At 39.8% G+C, this 17,895-nt stretch overlaps 1 protein-coding gene across 5 annotated transcripts in view; it reads left to right on the top strand.

The window, feature by feature from the left end:
* The window catches only part of chd9 (chromodomain helicase DNA binding protein 9), a 119,416-nt gene that overhangs the window by 20,241 nt on the left and 81,280 nt on the right, over positions 1-17,895 (top strand). The window contains exon 1 of one of the 5 annotated variants that reach the window (XM_061745846.1): positions 13,528-13,567. The exons of 3 other annotated variants lie outside the window; for them this stretch is intronic. The gene's annotated coding sequence lies outside the window, so the exon portion shown is untranslated. Of the gene's footprint in view, positions 1-13,527; positions 13,568-17,895 lie in introns of those variants that run through there. One more of the 5 variants, XM_061745856.1, reaches the window with a different exon arrangement.

The raw sequence follows: 17,895 nt of genomic DNA, 5'->3' as shown, positions 1-17,895 counted from the left end.
GGATAGATTGAAGCTCTTTGGTGACCTGTAATCGTTTCTCTTTGGCTCCAAAGACAGTTACCTCAGTTTTGTTTTTGGTTTAACTGGAGAAAGTTTTGGCACATCTAGTCATTAATCTCCTCAATGGATTTACCAAGAGTTCCTCAGTTACTCATCTTGCAAATATAGACCCCACCTGTGACGTCCTGCTGTTGTTAATCTTGTCAGCTGTTTCCTTATTGTACAGAATAATAGTGATAAATAATTAAAAAGAAAAACCTTCCCTTGTGGGCTGTACTTGATCAACAAATCCCTCCCACAACCCGCCACCATAGTGTTTAGTTCTGCTTACATTAGACCTGACTGCGGTTAGGTTTACCCTCAGAGGTGAGTTATTCGCAGCTCTATGCGCCGCGTCGGCCAATGCTTTAAACGTGGGGTATCCCCCAATGTTAAAGGGGCTATAGATAAGCACTTTTGAACATTTTATTTATCTACTCTATCTAATTAGGGCTGGGCGATATATCGAGATTTTAATATATATCGATATATTTTCAAACACGATATGGTACGAGATAATATCGTTTATATCGATTTAAAAAAAAAATGTTTTTCTTTTTTTTTTTTTTTAACATTTTTTTTTTTTATCATTTTGATATAGCTTATTTTGTGACAAATTGACTTGAATGTTTTATTTGAGATTTGCACAAATGTTTTGTTATTTGCACAACTGTCAACCTCAGTGGAAAAGTCTGCCTGTTACTGTCTACATTGTATTAATTGCACAGTGTATTTTAATTTAATTGTTATGCAGGAAAGGGATATTTATTTTATTCAAGAAGCATTTTTATTCTATATATGCAGGCAGTTTATTTTTATTTCATTTGTTTTATACATGTTGATATTGTGCAGACCTCTGTTACAGTTTTTCTTGATTGCCTAAGCATGATTTTCAAAACAGGGCCCGTGGTTTCAAAACACTACACACAATTAGCACAACAACACACCAAATTAGCAAAACACTACAGATCCTTTGCAAAATTAAACACGCTTGTAAAAACTATACACTTCTTTTTAAAAACCACACTTTGTTACCATAGGAAACAAACACGTTTCACATTACTATACTCTGTTTGCACGAGTTACACTCTGCTGTGATAAACCTAAAACACTTTTAGCACTTCTACGTCCCTATGATTAGAGTAGGCTACTATCAACAAAGTACAAATATACAGTTTTTCTTGATCGTTTTGGCCCATTTTTCCATTTACAGTTTACTTTTTCAAAACAGCTCACACAAAGCCCTTAACAGAAGCTGAAATAACCAAAACACTTTATGATGTTTGCAGAATGACACCACTTTCTCAAAACTTGTCACACATCCATCAAAACCAAACTTTTCCATCAAAACCTAGAATTTTTTCTCAATTAAACATGTATGTTTTCTCATTTATTTACTGTAACGATGGATAACAAAATTGAAACTACAGCTATCAATATCAACTTTTGTTCAACACCCTCATAGTATTGACTTTTTTACAACTCACAACATACTACAATTTGGGTTTTGTATTGAGCACTCTAACTTAGTTATATAACTTAGAAATATACTGTCACAGAGTATTTACAGTAAAATCAGAAAATGTGTATACAGTAAAATATTGTAGATGTGTTTTTGTATTGCTGAAGTTCCTGTCAACACCATTGATTTACATTTGTTCTACTGTGTACAAAATGTCAAGATTCTGACAGAAAAATATTTATTGCAGTACTTGTCATATGCACATACTGTAAGCAATCAAAATGACAGGGTTCAATATGCAGTACAACAAAGGTCAATTCTCAAAGAAAGTACTGTAAATGAAACACAATCAAATGAAACCCTGTAAATATGAAAAAAATAAAAATACAGGAAAATTACGCATTGTCGACACGGGCCTGACGATCAGGCCACATGTCCTCGTCCACGTCCTCCTCCATCCATGCTTGGTGTCAACTTCAAGCTATTGACCTCTTTGATAGGTTGAGGACTACTTGCTTTGTTTTGCAAAGAGAGTTCACACAGGTGCTGATATTTTTTTAGAATTGAGAGAGCAGTTCCATTTGGCTGCTACAAAGTGTCTGCAATGTGTTGCCATGGTAACTCAGTTATGTTTTGTGTCTCTTTGTGAGAAGTGTGTTAACTGTTTTGAAAAGTGTATTACAGTAAAAGTCAAAGAAAATTGTGTGAAAGCAATGAGAAATAGTTAACCGATTCGCCAGAGAGGACTCTTGCTGTGCAAAGAAGGTGTGAGCATTAGATAAAGTTGACCCATGATGTGCAAAATGTGTCAAAGCAATCGAGAAAAACTGTAGTCTTTCTCTGACTCTTGTGCTTGGAGACCAATGAGCTCACCTGCTGCTTTCTATAGTGTAGATACACCTGATTGGTGCGTCTACATTTAAGCAAACAAGTGTTTGCACACCTGATGACTGTGTTGAACCAACTGGTTGGACGGTGTGCTAATTTGACAGTCAGTGCTTTGGTATTGCAAAGAAGTGACTTTATGATAGATTTTTGTGTCTAATGTACGTTTAGTGTGTTTAGTGTTTTGAAAATCACTGTGTGTAGAGTTTTGCAACAAGTGTGAGGTTGACAATGTGCTTATAGTTGTGCAAATATGGGCTGATGTTTTGCTTCTTGAGTGTAAGGTTTTGCTAATAGTGTACTACTTTTAATTTTAGTGTGTAAGCAATCGAAAAAAACTGTAATAAAGGAACCTGTGTGACATTTGGCACGAGGCTTTTTTAAAATTGACTGTTTTTTTAAGGGTTTGCCTCAGAAAAAAATGAAGCTAACAGAGATGCTATGCTATAATGCTTTGGGGGAAACCCCAATTAAGGCACAGAAAAAATATCGAGATATATATCGAGTATCGCCATTTAGCTAGAAAATATCTAGATATGACTTTTGGTCCATATCGCCCAGCCCAATACTGAATAGTACCAGCAGAAAGCATGACATTACACAGACTAAAGTTCACAGTGAGTGTGGTACTGCCGGTCATCATGAACGTTGGGTCTCTTAGTAGCTTCTTTCAATATTTTTCTGGTTTTAACGAGTCACTTTCATTTATGGCTTTGGTTATTTATTACTCAAAGTAAAAAAAACAACTGGCGTCCTACTCCTCTTTAACTCCGAAGCATCTACAGCGCTAGCTTCTGTTGTGCTTGAGGCCATTTCTTAGTGTGCCAAGTTGTTGCTTCTTCTTTTCAGCTGACTGCTTTCACTTGCATATCACGTGATCAGAATGTAATTAAAGGCTTTGTACACACACCAAAAAAAAAAAAGAACATTACATTTATGCAACCTCAATTCTAACGAGTTCACGGTTCAAGTCTTGGGTGGGGCCTTTCTGCATGCAGTTTGAATTCTCTCCTCTCTCCTCACGCCTGTGTTGGTTTTCTCTGGATGCTCCGGCTTCCTCCCGCAGCAAAAATGCACGTATGTTCAGCTGACTGAGGGTTTTAAATGGTCTGCAGGAATGAGCGTGAGCGTGCACGGTTGTTTATCTCGCTTGTTGGTCCTGTGATAGCAGGGGACCAGGGTCTAGCCCACCTCTCCCAGTGACAGCTGACACATGCTGCAGCATCCACGACCCGGGTGAAGCCTGTAGGATGGATGGATGGATGGAAATTATTCTCAGGGAACTGATCATATAAATGTCAGATAGTTTCAGGAAGGAGATATTCAGAAATTTGTGGTGTCTTTACTTTTACTGGATCAAGCATCATTTGAAATCAAGTGTGCGGTTTAACAGCGATGAGCTCTGTGTCACACCACTGACTTTTCTTTACCCATAACGACAGTCATAAAGACAGGAAAATGAAGCTATTAAGGTTTTACTGCAGTGTTTTTGTTATATTTATGATGTGGCCTGACCTCTGCAACTTAACTACACATAAACAACAAAGGAAGAAGCACTAAGTGGCTGTTGTTACGGTATCCATCCAGGTACGTGGTGGCCTTGTGTAGGACTGGACGATTTATCGTTTTCTGATCGACATTGCGATTTCAGATGTGATCATGTGTTTTTTTTTTTTTGCTTCGCTCCTGACTGACCCAGGATCTGTTGGGTCGACTAGTTTACACATACATGCCGTCCACCTTCTACCCTGCGAAGCTCAGCGATCAGAGGTGGCGTTCTGGTCGTGGACAAGTCACGCTGACCAATCAGCGTCAAGCTGCTACTCGTCTTTTGTAATGTCCGCACATTTTGAAATGCCTGCAGCTGAGCCAGAAGGGAGTTGGGGGATTTAACCCCCAAGCAAAAACATCAGGGTGGTCATTTGGGTAGGGCTGGGGATCGATTCAAATGTCAAGAATCGATTCGATTCCGATTCTTAAGATTCAGAATCAATTATCACGTGTTGATTCGGTCCATTCGATTCCGATATCGATTTGGGTTAGTGTTATTAAAACTGTTTTTTAAGTTGTTGCATGAATTATATGACTGTGTAGTTCTGCAACATATTAATACTAGTATTATATTGAGATTCAACAGCAAGTATTGGCAGCTAATGATGCTGTAAGGACCAATCACCTCCCAGAATGCTGATATAACTGCTTTAAGAAACATCGTGTGGGGCAGAATTATCAAACAGATCCAGGGCAGCAAACAGAGGTAGAACTGTATGAAATCGGTTTTATTTTTTCCCAGAGAATTTGGTTTTTAGCATTTTATGCAAATGTAACCCCAAGACAGTATATAACGGAAAGAAATATAGACAATTTATGCAATTTATAACTGAAAACTTTAATGTTTTCATACCTTTAAACATATTTAAAGGCAAAAACAAGGCAGTAGTTATGCTCGAGTCTAACAAAACATTCCTTTTTTGGGCATAAACAAAAAAATACCAAAAGTTGTAATGTAATGATGAAGAAAAAAATAATCGATCTTTAGACATACAAATCGATTTTTAGGAATTAATATGAGAATCGATTTGGAATCGGAAATTCAATTTTTTTTCAACACAGGCCAACATTTGGGAGCATTTCAGGTTTGAGGCTGCACACTTGCACCAGAAACTGTTACTGTGCAAAACCTGTCACGCAAAAAATTCATACCGGCACTTGAAAAATCACCACAGGCCTTTGCACCAGGAATGCATGACCAAAAGGTCCGGTCAAAAGTCTAGTAGTGATTCTCCTGCCTGTTTTACCAAACAAATTACACTTCCATCAGCTTTTGTCAGTGTAACTCCGTATGATGAGAGCAGTCGAAGACACGGAGAGATAACGACTGCCATAACACACTACATCGCCAAGGACGCAGCGCCTGTTAACACCGTCACCAAAGACGGATTTAACCTCCTCCGCACGCTGGGCTGCAGATACGTGACTCCCTCCCCTCAAGGATTTTTTGCTCATTAAGACAGACAAAGATGACTCTTTTAGTTCCTCTGTTGTAGCAACGGATTTTGGTCAAAGACCTTAAAAAAGATACATTTCTTGTTGATAAATACATTCGGCAGGAATTCCTACCTTCAGTTTTCATTCATCTTTACATTAGAGTAATAGCTTTTAATGTTTTGATGGTATGATGTAACTTTCTGTCATGTTTGTAAATGTTACCGTGGACGTTGTGAAGATCGCACTGAAGCTGGTTTGAAGAAAATCGTGAATCAAATTTAAATTGCAATATCTGCCGCAAAAATCACAATTAGATGTTTTCCTAAAATCGTTCAGCCCCGATGGCATTCAGTCCAAACATTTCCCCTAACCCATGGAGTGCTTGTTTATTTATTGTATATTTATCTATACATCACTGTAGTTGCTTTATTTTCAGTAAGAAAATTGTGTCATATTTATGTGTGGTAGTGGAGCTTTTTAAGTCCTTTTCTTTTTTCCTTTTCAAACAATCCTAATGTGCCTGAAATCTAGATTCAACAAAGCTAAATATGGGTACAAATTAAATGGAGCCCCAGAGGCAAAAAGAAACTGGTTTTGGAGATTTGTGGGGCGACAGTAGCACATTTACAGAGCTCACTGTCGGTGAACCCAGACTGGGCGGAGAGTTCACATCTCGCACTTGAACGAAGGTCTTTTTTTTTTTTTAAGAGATGTTACGAAGGAAAACTTTAATGTGCCCTGACACGAAATAGATTGCTTAATCTTTAATATCTTCATCTACAATAAAGTGAAGCATTGATGTTTCTGTGTAATTATCAATATTATCAAAGCATTTATCCGTCACAGCACTATGTTGTGGTACCACAGCAGTTCGTGTTGGTAGGTGTTTTTAGATTTAACTGCGCCATGTTCCCTGGACGAAGAAGCTGTGTTTGACGGCTGCTGGGAGGTGTAAATACAAGCGTGTGATTGTCTCCCTGGTGCCTTAGGCTGAGTTGTGGAGGAGGAAGAGGAGTCAGGAGGCGTGATGGAGTGGTACTGCATGCCATGACGGCTCAGCTGTTTGTTTGCTTGGCTTGTGCCAGGGGTACGAACCCTGGGCCTAGAGAGCCCTGCATGTTTTAGATGTCTCCCTGCATCAACACACCCGAGTCTAATTAACGATCATCAGCTTCTCATCCAGGTCTGCACAAGTCTGTTAATGACACAGTCCTTCGTATCAGGGTGTGATAAAGCAGAGAAACATCTTAAATAGGGCTGGGGATCGATTCAAATATCAAGAATCGATTCCGATTCTTAAGATTCAGAATCGATTATCATGCTTTGATTCGATCCGATATTGATTTGGGTTACTGTTAATAAAACTGCTTTTTCAGCTGTTGCATGAATTATATGACTGTCTAGTTATGCAACATATTAATACTAGTATTATATTGAGATTCAACAGCAAGTTTTGGCAGCTAATGATGCTGTAAGGACCAATCAGCTCCCAGAATGCTGATAGAACTGCTTTAGGAAACATCGTGTGGGTCAGAATTACCAAACAGATCCAGGGAGGAAACAGAGGACGAAAGAAATCGCTTTTATTTTTTCCCCATTTATGAGAATTTGGTTTTTAACATTTATGCAAATGTAACCCCAAGACAGGATATAAAGCAAAGAAATATAGACAATTTATGCAATTGTAACTGAAACTTTAATGTTTTCATACCTTTAAACATATTTAAAGGCAAAAACGTGGCACCAGTTATTCTCGTGTCCAACAAAATATTCCTTTTTTGGGCATAAACAAAAAAGTACCAAAAGTTGTAATGTAATAATGAAAAAAAAACAAGATTTTTTTTTTTTTTTTTTTTTAAATCGATCTTTAGACATATGAATAAATTTTTAGGAATTAATATGAGAATCGATTTAAAATCGGAGAATCGATCTTTTCAACACAGGCCTAATCTAAAACATACAGAACTGTGGCTCTCTAGGACCAGGGTTGCCCACCCCCGGCCTATGCCTTTCACAAATTGAAATATGACCAGTCCGGCCTTGCTCTGCCACTCTTGCTGTTGTGTTCGTCAGCCGTCGTAACAGTCTTCAATTTGCTCTTGACCTGGGTGTCGTTCCTTGTAAAGCAGCTGTCTGTCATTTTAGTAGCCGGTTGCATGTCACGGCTCCTGTAATGTGCCGATTCATGGCACCCAGGGCTCTGAGGACGAGCAGCTCGCAGTCACCGTGGTCAGGTCCTGCCCATCCCGCGCGGGTCAGAGTCCCATCAGTCTTTTCACATCAGTTGTACCCTTGGAGGGGAGTTATCGACGGAGGCAGCTTGACACCCGACCCTGTCAGGTAATGCAGGAAGGACAGGCGACGGGGTTAATAAACACGGGGAATCTGGCGATGTGAGAGGAACGGCTGAGTCGAGCCTGCAGAGGTTGTTCACAGCTGTGGTTGGGTGGAAACGCAACGTCATCTCCATTTAACCACATTAAAGGTCAAATATTTGACCCTTTTCCACCAAATTAATACAATTCTGGGCAAATTTAAATAAGATGGCGGGGACGTGTTGGTGTAAACAAGCAAAGGATCACTCCTGACCGGTTCTGTTTTATCCTGTATAAACTGCCCTTTTTAAATCAGCAGGTTTTCTGTGACGGTCACTTTAAATTCATACGAGCCACTTCCCGGCTCGCTTCTTCCCTTAGTGGAAAGAGGTGACGTGGCAACGACGCACCACTCCACGCCTAAGGCCCATTTATGCTTGACGCAGATGAACGGACCCTGTCGTAGGGCTGGGCGATATATCGAGATTTTAATATATATCGATATATTTTCAAACACGATATGGTACGAGACAATATCATTTATATCGATATAAAAAAAAAAAAAACTTTTTTTTTTCATTTTTATGATTTTGATATAGCTTATTTTGTGACAAATTGACTTGAATTTTTTATTTGAGATTTGCACAAATGTTTTGTTATTTGCACAACTGTCAACCTCAGTGGAAAAGTCTGCCTGTTACTGTCTACATTGTATTAATTGCACAGTGTATTTTAATTTAATTGTTATGCAGGAAAGGGATATTTTATTTTATTCAAGAAGCATTTTTATTCTATATATGCAGGCAGTTTATTTTTATTTAATTTGTTTTATACATTTTGATGTTGTGCAGACCTCTGTTAATAAAAGGTACCTGTGTGACATTTGGCACGAGGCTTTGTATTAAAACTGACTGTTTTTTTAAGGGTTTGCCTCAGAAAAAAATTAAGCTAACAGAGATGCTATGCTATAATGCTTTGGGGGAAACCCCAATTAGGCACAGAAAAAATATCGATGAATATCGAGTATCGCCATTCAGCTAGAAAATATCGAGATATGACTTTTGGTCCATATCGCCCAGCCCTACCCTGTCGTCCGTCTCCTTCGTCGCTTACGCTGGTAAAAACAGACCAAGTTTGCAAATGGAGCAATACCACCCGAAACTGTGGGGGCAGTGTTGAACAGTATAGCTCACATGCTGCCATCAAAAGGAACATGGTAGAGAAGAAGAAGCAGACAGAGGACAACAACGGTAGAAACGGCTGGAGGTTTTAAAGAGAGACTGTGTGAGTGTGTCCACTACTACAGCCATATCTATGACATCACGTCCCCTGGACTCAGGGACAAGAAGCAGAATCAGAAAGAAGTTTATTGCCAAGTAGTTTAACACACACAAGGAATTTGTTGTAGTGATTGGTGCAATACAAAAGAACAAATAATATTAAAAGAAAATATGTACAACATGTTGGTTTTAAATGTCGGAGTAATGAGTGTGTACAAAGGTGACCTAGGATGTGCGTTAATGTGACGGTCAGAAGTGGAGTCTTTACGTTAAAGCAGCTATTTAATAAAGCTGGGAGGGGATCGCTCGTGATTTTGGCTCCCATATCTTCAATTTCCTACATTTATACTTTCCTAATTCACTCATTGGCCGTAGAGTTAAAAAAATAAAAAATCTTTTGTGGAGAGAAATAAGGCTACTGGCTTCTAGGGCTGCAGCTGTCGAATATTTTAGTAATCGAGTATTCTACTGAAAATTCCATAGATTAATCGAGTAATTGGATAAAACATATTTTTGTTTAGTTAAAGAGCAATTATAAATATACATAAGATGTTAGCTGTTAATTGACATTACTAAGACTAAATTATATAATACAGTAGGTTCATGGCTGTGCATTTAAAAAACCTCAACTTACACCAGTTGACCAAATTCACTGCCTTCACTCAAAAAACTAAGGCTCTTACCAAGAAATTTTCTTATTTCTAACCTAAAAATGCCATTACACCTGATAACACACATCACTTAAAAGGTTAGGTGTTTTTCCCACGTGTTTTTAATTGAACTTTCATTTGTGTCAAGCAAATGTTAAGTTCTAGTTAAGTTTTAAGTTAAAGTCTTGATAAGATTTTGAGTTTTGGCAGTGTTCAAAATAAAATTGAGACCTGCTGTATTGGAGCACATTAGGCACTAGCGCTACTTGATGTTTTATCCATGAATGACTACAGAGCTAAAATTGAAAACTACCCAGTTAGCTTTATTACGTTTTTATTTTTCACCCTCATCACTCTACAGCTCTGTGTTTTTACAGATTAAAATGCGCATCGACAGTAGTCATAATTAATAGAACCCTAGCCCTCCATAGGGCTACCATTATGGTAGCAAGGTACCGTATTGTTAATCTCATTAATTAGCGGTACGTTAACTTCATTTTACCGTGTCCCGGGTGGCGGTCCTCCGCTCTCAGAGTAAACAGGGTGTTCGGTGGAGACGCTGCAGCATCGAGGACGTACTGTTGTGGTATCAAGCGCTGTCTTACAGTGAATGCTACAGTGCATGCAACAGTGTTCGCCTTGGTGTCCAGCTTGAAATGCTCCCACACTTTTGACTTTTTCTGCCTTTTCTTTTAGTTAAAACCAAACATATCCGCTGCATCTTTCTTCATCCTTTACGTGCGTGGTGTCAGCGAGTTGTGCCGCATTAAACGTAGTCCGGGCGAAATACCAGCTGGCAAAATTAAACGATTCCTCGAGGCAGAGAAAATTCTTCGATAATTTTTTGTTATCGAATTACTAAAATTATTCGAGGAATCGTTTCAGCCCTACTGGCTTCAAAAACCAATTGGTTCTTCATATACACGTTTGAACCGGAGTCAGACTTGGATCATGACAGGACCACTGAAGGCGTCTGTGTGGCGGGGAGGAACGGCAGCACGATAGAGACTGATGCCGGCTGTGAAATAACAGCTGGTACTATTGGCTAAAGTTCAGCAGTTTGACTGCTCAGGAGCTTACTAGCTAAGACCCCCCCAGGTACACACATGCTGAGCGCTGCCCCTGCTAAGTGGGGGAAAAACAAACTATAACTACGACTATTATCCAGGAACCCTGAGGATGTGTAACTATACACAAAATATATGATCAGCTCACATCCATTGTTTAATGGTTGGGTTTAGCCTCATTAGACATTTGACTGACACCTTTAATGTCAGCTTGAGGTGAAACAACGCCATCAGCTTCACCAGCACATTTGCTCTCTGTCTCTTAAAATTGACAAATACATCACATTAAGTTCAATATTTCAAAAAATACATTTTTCACCATCTGTGGATTTTTCACGCGCAGAATATGCTGATCCTTCTTTTAATGTGACTGTCGTTGCCAGTCATGCTTTTGTTTTGGTCCGGGCTGTGAACATCATGGAAACAACACACCGCTCGGTTGTTGCCCACTGGAGCTGGGACTTTTTCCTTTTTAAAAGTGAAGTTAATCCACGGGATTCTTGGCCATCTGTTGATGGCAGGGAATGTAACGCTCCAACAACCGAGCACTTCCATTGGATTCCAGTTTATGGCACTACAAGTACTATCTGCTGCTCACAAGGACAGCAATATGGTGGATCTTCAGAATCGGTTGGCTCCGTGCGGCAAAGCCACGGCCGTCCAAATAACGACTCTGGTTGTTATAACGAAGTCCCGGTGAACTATTCAGATTCTCTTCTTCATCCTGAATGAGGCAGCATGCTCTGTTTTATGGTCTGGGTGGGGCCCTCAGATACCAAACTTTCATGCTAAAGTCTGTAAAAATGTCCTTAATATTTCCCTTTTAGATAACCTCTCTACTGTCATCATTGTACGAGAAAGAAGCCACGCTGCTCACAAAACTCCTCCAAAGTGAGCTTCACCTACTGCTCAGATTCTGAGATCCTGGGCGGGTTAATTAAAACTATATAGGTAAGAAAGTATGGAAATGACTGGTGTTTATATGTTAAATAATTTAATCTGTTCAAATATCTGAGCAGCTGATCAGAAGCCTATTCAAACCCCCGCTGCTGCACGTCTGTCCATGTTAATGCACAAATTCGTGCCACGCTGGATGCGATATGTATGTGCTCGTAAGCGTGACCTAGTCAGATTATTGATGCAAATGTAACAGATCGCCGGGGATGTCGACCAGACTCTGCAACACGCTCAGTTGCTTTCGGATTAAAGGTAATCACTTCTGTCCTCGGGGACCTTTTGTCTGATCTGTCCTCCTTTGAAGTTGAGGGTTGTGCGACCCGGACGCATGTATTCATTTGATTTGATTTCAGAATTATGTCAATATTGCTGGTGGGGGCAAGAGTTATTATGGACGGGATGCAGTTAGTTGAAATTGGAGACAAAATAGACCTTCTCAGATTGTTATGATTTAAAAAAAACATCCCTCTATCATTCATACACACCTTTACTTACATACAGGACTGTCTCAGAAAATTAGAATATTGTGATAAAGTTCTTTTATTTTCTGTAATGCAATTAAAAAAACAAAAATGTCATACATTCTGGATTCATTACAAATCAACTGAAATATTGCAAGCCTTTTATTATTTTAATATTGCTGATTATGGTTTACAGTTTAAGATTAAGATTCCCAGAATATTCTAATTTTTTGAGATAGGATATTTGAGTTTTCTTAAGCTGTAAGCCATGATCAGCAATATTAAAATAATAAAAGGCTTGCAATATTTCAGTTGATTTGTATTGAATCCCGAATGTATGATATTTTTGTTTTTGTAATTGCATTACAGAAAATCACAATATTCTAATTTTCTGAGACAGTCCTGTACATAAATTCATTCTTGTTCCCTCATTTGTAGTTAGTAGTTTTTGAAAAGTTGGTGTTTTTTCCTCTCCCGGCAGGTCTCGATACCTTTTGTTCGTCCACGGTGAAACCGTGCTGCTATTCATCGTCGTTATTATGGCACATGGATGCGTGGTGAATGTAATTTTTCTGCCCTCCCTTCCGCTGCATTTTACCATTTAAAGTTTTCATCACCTCAAAGACGCAAAGTGAGGGTGTGACAGCGGCTCTTGAGCCGAGTAGAACAGAAAAGAGGTGGAAGCTGATGGAGACTGATGGCGTCGGCGGCTGTAGCCGCTGTAGACCCCATGGCCACACGCGCAGGTGCCTCCTGCCGTCTGTCTGCATCGCTGGTTTAGATTTATTATCCTATAGCCCCCCCCTCCTCCTCTCTGCCCAACCTTGGCCTCTGAGCTGTGCTGTCAGCCGGCAGCTTCAGTTGTACCGACATGGTTTGATGTGGGAATCTTAAATGCACGACTGAGTGAGGGGGTGAGCTGTCCGAGGGTTACGCAAGTCCCAGCCCACCAGCAGACTAGACTGGGCGGGCGGGCGATGCCAAAACCGGCCCTGAAACTCGACACTGAGCAGTGCCGTTATGCACCGCACACTAAACGTGACGACACGCTGCACGCTCACACTCCTGGGAAGCCTGCAGGCTCCGGGGCCACGTGGGGATGGCTTTCTCATTCATCCACGTTCTCTAATCACCTCTGCAAGCATCAGGACAACCCCTCAGCCTAGTTTTCTCTCCCTTTCTCCCCCCCTCTGCCCCTCTGCTGGTCTCTCCGTCTCTGAGCACTGTTTCATCCGGCCTGGTCGTCCTGTCTGTTTGGAGTGCGGCCAGATAAGGGCGGAGGCGGGGGATAAGCAAGGGTCAGAGGTAAACAGGAAGTCAGGAGGACTTTTGCCGAGGGCGGAAGGGGAGGGCTCAGCGGAGGGAGGAGAGGAGGGGGGGAGCAGAGAGGGAGGAGGGAGCGGTGCTTGGTTTGAGTGTGTGAGGAGCATGTGGGAACGCTGCCAGACCCAACTGCACAGTAGGTCTGAATTTAAATTATGCTCCCTTATCCTGGCTTTCCTTTCTTTCTCCTCTCTTCTTCCTCATTCTCTGGAGATTAAATGGCTTTGAATTTATTTTTTGTTTGTTTTTGAGGGTTTGATGGGTCAGTTTGTGTTTGTCCTGTGGTCAAATGTGGAGGCTTTTCCGTGTGTGTGTGTGTGTGTCTGTGTGTGACTGGAATGTGAGACTGTTTGTGACGCGAGGCAACCTTCTTGAACTCGTGTTAACCTTTCACTGGCAGGTTAGACTGCCCTGGCGCTTCTTAGTCTAGAGACTCTGACTGAAGAATAAAGCAGAACTTGAAAAACTCATGCAACGAGTCTCTTCGGCTGTGTGTGTACACCTGACACTGTGGCTGAAGAGCTGTTGTTGAAGGGAGAGACTGGCTGACACACCCATGTCAATCAATGCTTTTAATATCAACCAAAAATGGAATAAAGTCCTAGGAAACCCAGTTAAAGTGTTACGGTGGCGTTAATGTGGAGTTGCAGTGAAAAGGCTCGACTTTGAAACAAATGTTGACGACTTTGACCACAGAAGCAGCAGAACGGCTTGCTGGTTACTGATTTGTAACCTAAGCAAACAAGTTCATGTCAGTAGGAAGTCATTAGTTTTGTTGCCATGGAGGCCTCTGTTCTGAGTGAGAGACTTTGTTATAGTGTTGTTTCGCACTTTACAACATGCACCTTTTGTTGTCTGGAGAATCCAACTGCTCCCTTTACTGTTTGCAGCTGAAGGTCAATCATTAATCCACTATTGTAACAGTCAGTTCCATCACACCTGCTCACTGGTGGGTTTAAATAAAGATGACATTAGCGCTCGAGACTTCCCTCGCCAGGAGAACCGATTGTCTGAGTAAGTTGGGGAATTTCTTCTAAAGTACCTTTCTTTATTTATAACATGGATTTCATCGGAGCCGACCTTGATTCGGGCTAAATGTCACACGAAGGTGAAGGCCAACGTCAAAACTGATCCCTGCTGTTTGTAACTGGGTGGAGAGGGCTGCAGAGATGCACCCAGTGGGAGAGCCCCCCCAACGTAATGTGGCTGGGCCCAACTGCCCCATCCCCTTGTCTGCAGTCTCTTTCTTTTGTTATTTTTTTGGTTCTGAAAATCCTACAGAGCCTTCGGAGCCTGGAAAACTGGATCATTTCAAATCCTATTCCTGCTGCGTTCTTGTCAGCACTTTACGTTTGTTTTTATTTTCCTGTGATCTCGTCTTCACCATGATGAGAGGAAGTGCTTTAAAGTTCAGCCTCCTTTCTCTCCGGACTCACACCCCTGATGTCTCCTCTTTAACCTCGGATTTGAGGTCTTTTTTTTTTTTTTTTTTTTGGCATAATTAGATTTTTTTTTTTTTGAAAAGCCCACCATCGGAGTCTATGGAAACTAGGGGTGTAACAATATATCGTGCCACGAAATTTCGCGATACAAAAACGTCACAATACGTGTCGTGGAGGTGACAAAGTGTATCGCGATATTGGGTTATTAATATTAATCTATTGTGTTGACTAGAAACGCGCATCCGACCGCGACCACAGCCGCGACCGCATTTCGACCCGCGGACCAAAATCTTACTCCGCTCAGAAGAAACTAGTCCCGTTTTACGGTCCCGTTTTGAGCTCTGAACTTTTACTTATGTAAGGCTGGTGTAGAGTTAAGCCTTACCTTATTAAATTAAACCTTTTTCTGGTCGTGAGTAGGATAAACATGCAGGCAACTTCTGCTGAGTTCCAGTCTACTTTAATGTCCGCTCAACAGCGTAGGATTTTAGAGCATCAACACAGCACCTAGTGCTGTATCACTCCGCCCAATCTAAAACATATTAACTACAGATAAACTGACTAGTGTAATTATAGTCCCTGATTTACATCAGAATATAAAGAATATATTTATAAAATAATTAACCCTGAATTACCAAAATAACCTTCTTAACAAAAATAAATCTCCTCTTACACAAGGTGAGCATGAATCAATCTTTTTTATGATGTAAAAATGTATTTATTTACTTTTATTTATTTATTTAATTTTAGTTGTTAAATTAGAAAGAAAAAAGTCAAATCATACATGAGAGAAACTATTCAGTTTGTGGCGAAATATTTGTACTTGGATGAAACTGAAGATGCATAATGCAAACCTGACAATTACTTTTAGTTCAGTTTGTGGAAAATGGTTGGCCTGGCTTTCTCTTTAAAACTTAAACAGTTATAAAGCATTACAAACTGTAACAATAGGGCAAACGCACAGCATTGTTCTGTATTTTGTGTCTTTCAAATAAAAGATAATTTTTTCCAATCACATGTTCCTCATTCAAGGTTGTTAAAAAAATACTGCTATAATATCGTATCGTATCGTATCGTATCGTTATCGTGACCTCAATATCGTGTATCGTACCATATCGTGAGATTACTGTATCGTTACACCCCTAATGGAAACCCTCAAACAATGTTTCTGTGGCTCAAATTACTCATCACAACCGATGTTAAAAAGTGCCATAATTACTAGGGGTGTAACAATATATTGTGCCACAAAATTTTGCGATACAAAAACGTCACAATACGTGTCGTGGAGGTGACAAACTGTATCACGATATTGGGTTATTAATATTAATCTATTGTGTTGACTAGTAACGCGCATTCGACCGCACCTCGACCCGCGGACCAAAATCTTACTACGCTCAGAAGAAACTGGTCCCGTTTTGAGCTCTGAACCTTTACTTATGCAAGGCTGGTGTAGAGTTAAGCCTTACCTTATTAAATTAAACCTTTTTGGGGTGGTGAGTAGGATAAACACGGGGACAACTTCTGCTGAGTTCCTGTGTACTTTAATGTCCCTCAACAGTGTAGGATTTTACAACATCAACACAGCACCTAGTGCCGTACTGTGCTGTATCACTCCGCCCAATCTAAAACAGACTAATCACTACAGATAAACTGACTAGTGTCATTATAGTCCCTGATTTACATCAGAATATAAAGAATATATTTATAAAATATTGAACCCTGAATTACCAAAATAACCTTAACAAAAATAAATCTCCTCTTACACTTATAAGGTGAGCATGAATCAATCTTTTTTATGATGTAAAATTGTATGTATTTATTTACTTTTATTTATTTAATTTTAGTTGTTAAATTTCTGGAAAAGAAAAAAGTCAAATCATACATGAGAGAAACTATTCAGTTTGTGGCAAAATATTTGTACTTTGTATTTGTATTTTGTGTCTTTCAAATAAAAGACAATTTTTTCCAGTCATATGTTCCTCATTCAAGGTTGTTAAAAAAAATACTGCTATAATATCGTATCATTATTGTGACCTCAATATCGTGTATCGTACCGTATCGTGAGATTAGTGTATCGTTACATCCCTAATAATTACCGATGGACATCTCTTGAAGAGTGTAACATTATAATTGGCAGAAGGGGAAGAAAAAAAACAAACCAAAAAATTTGCAATTTGTGACCTTAAAGGGAAAAAATTATGCAGAAAAATCTAATGAGCTAAATATATAAATTAAAAAAAATGATCTAAAATGTATCTAAAATTAAAGATAAATGGGACCACGTGAACTACGCATCATCAGTACTGTTATTGATCCCAAATTACCTATCAATACTGATATTTAACATTGTTTGTATCCATACCAATCTGTTTGATGTGAAACAAAACATAAATTGTATTAATATGTACAATTATTCAATAAGAACATAATGATCCTTGTAACTGGATTGAAATTTCTAATTATTTTTTCATGTCAACAGATCTTTTAATTACCGTTACATTGAGACAAAAACCCAGTACCAGCCCTACTGAAGCGTACCACACAGTGTGTATACTTAAAACCTATTTGCATAACCTCGGACACACATGCTGCTCCCTGCTGGTTCGCTGTACCCTCGATTGTTTTCAGCCCGCTGGTTCCAGATCTGTGTGGCCTCTTTTCTGAACTCCTGTCCTCATGTGAACTGAAACCATCATCTGCTGCCGCTCTTTCAAAAACTCACCGTTCAGATTGCCACCACACCCACTGCAGCTTCAGAGAATTGAGTTTTAGGAATCCACGCCTAGCGAAGCGTTTCTGCAGCATGCGCGTACACACGTGCAACATGGTATCACAAGTTTCGCTTCACTGCATTCGAAAATATTAGTCATCAGCGATGCAAATGGTTATTTATGCGTAGTTGCCAAGAGAGGGGGGAAAAATATGCAAATGCAAACCTTTTTGGGAATTGTGCCCGGCTTTTTCTTGTCTTTTTTTTTTTTCCTCATCAACTCACAAGAATTTGAACAGTGATATTTCCAGCAGAA

Source organism: Cololabis saira, chromosome 2, assembly GCF_033807715.1.
Source record: "Cololabis saira isolate AMF1-May2022 chromosome 2, fColSai1.1, whole genome shotgun sequence".
NCBI lineage: Eukaryota > Metazoa > Chordata > Actinopteri > Beloniformes > Belonidae > Cololabis > Cololabis saira.
The sequence above is the reverse complement of the archived record's forward strand: the minus strand, read 5'-3'. Positions and strand labels throughout refer to the sequence as shown.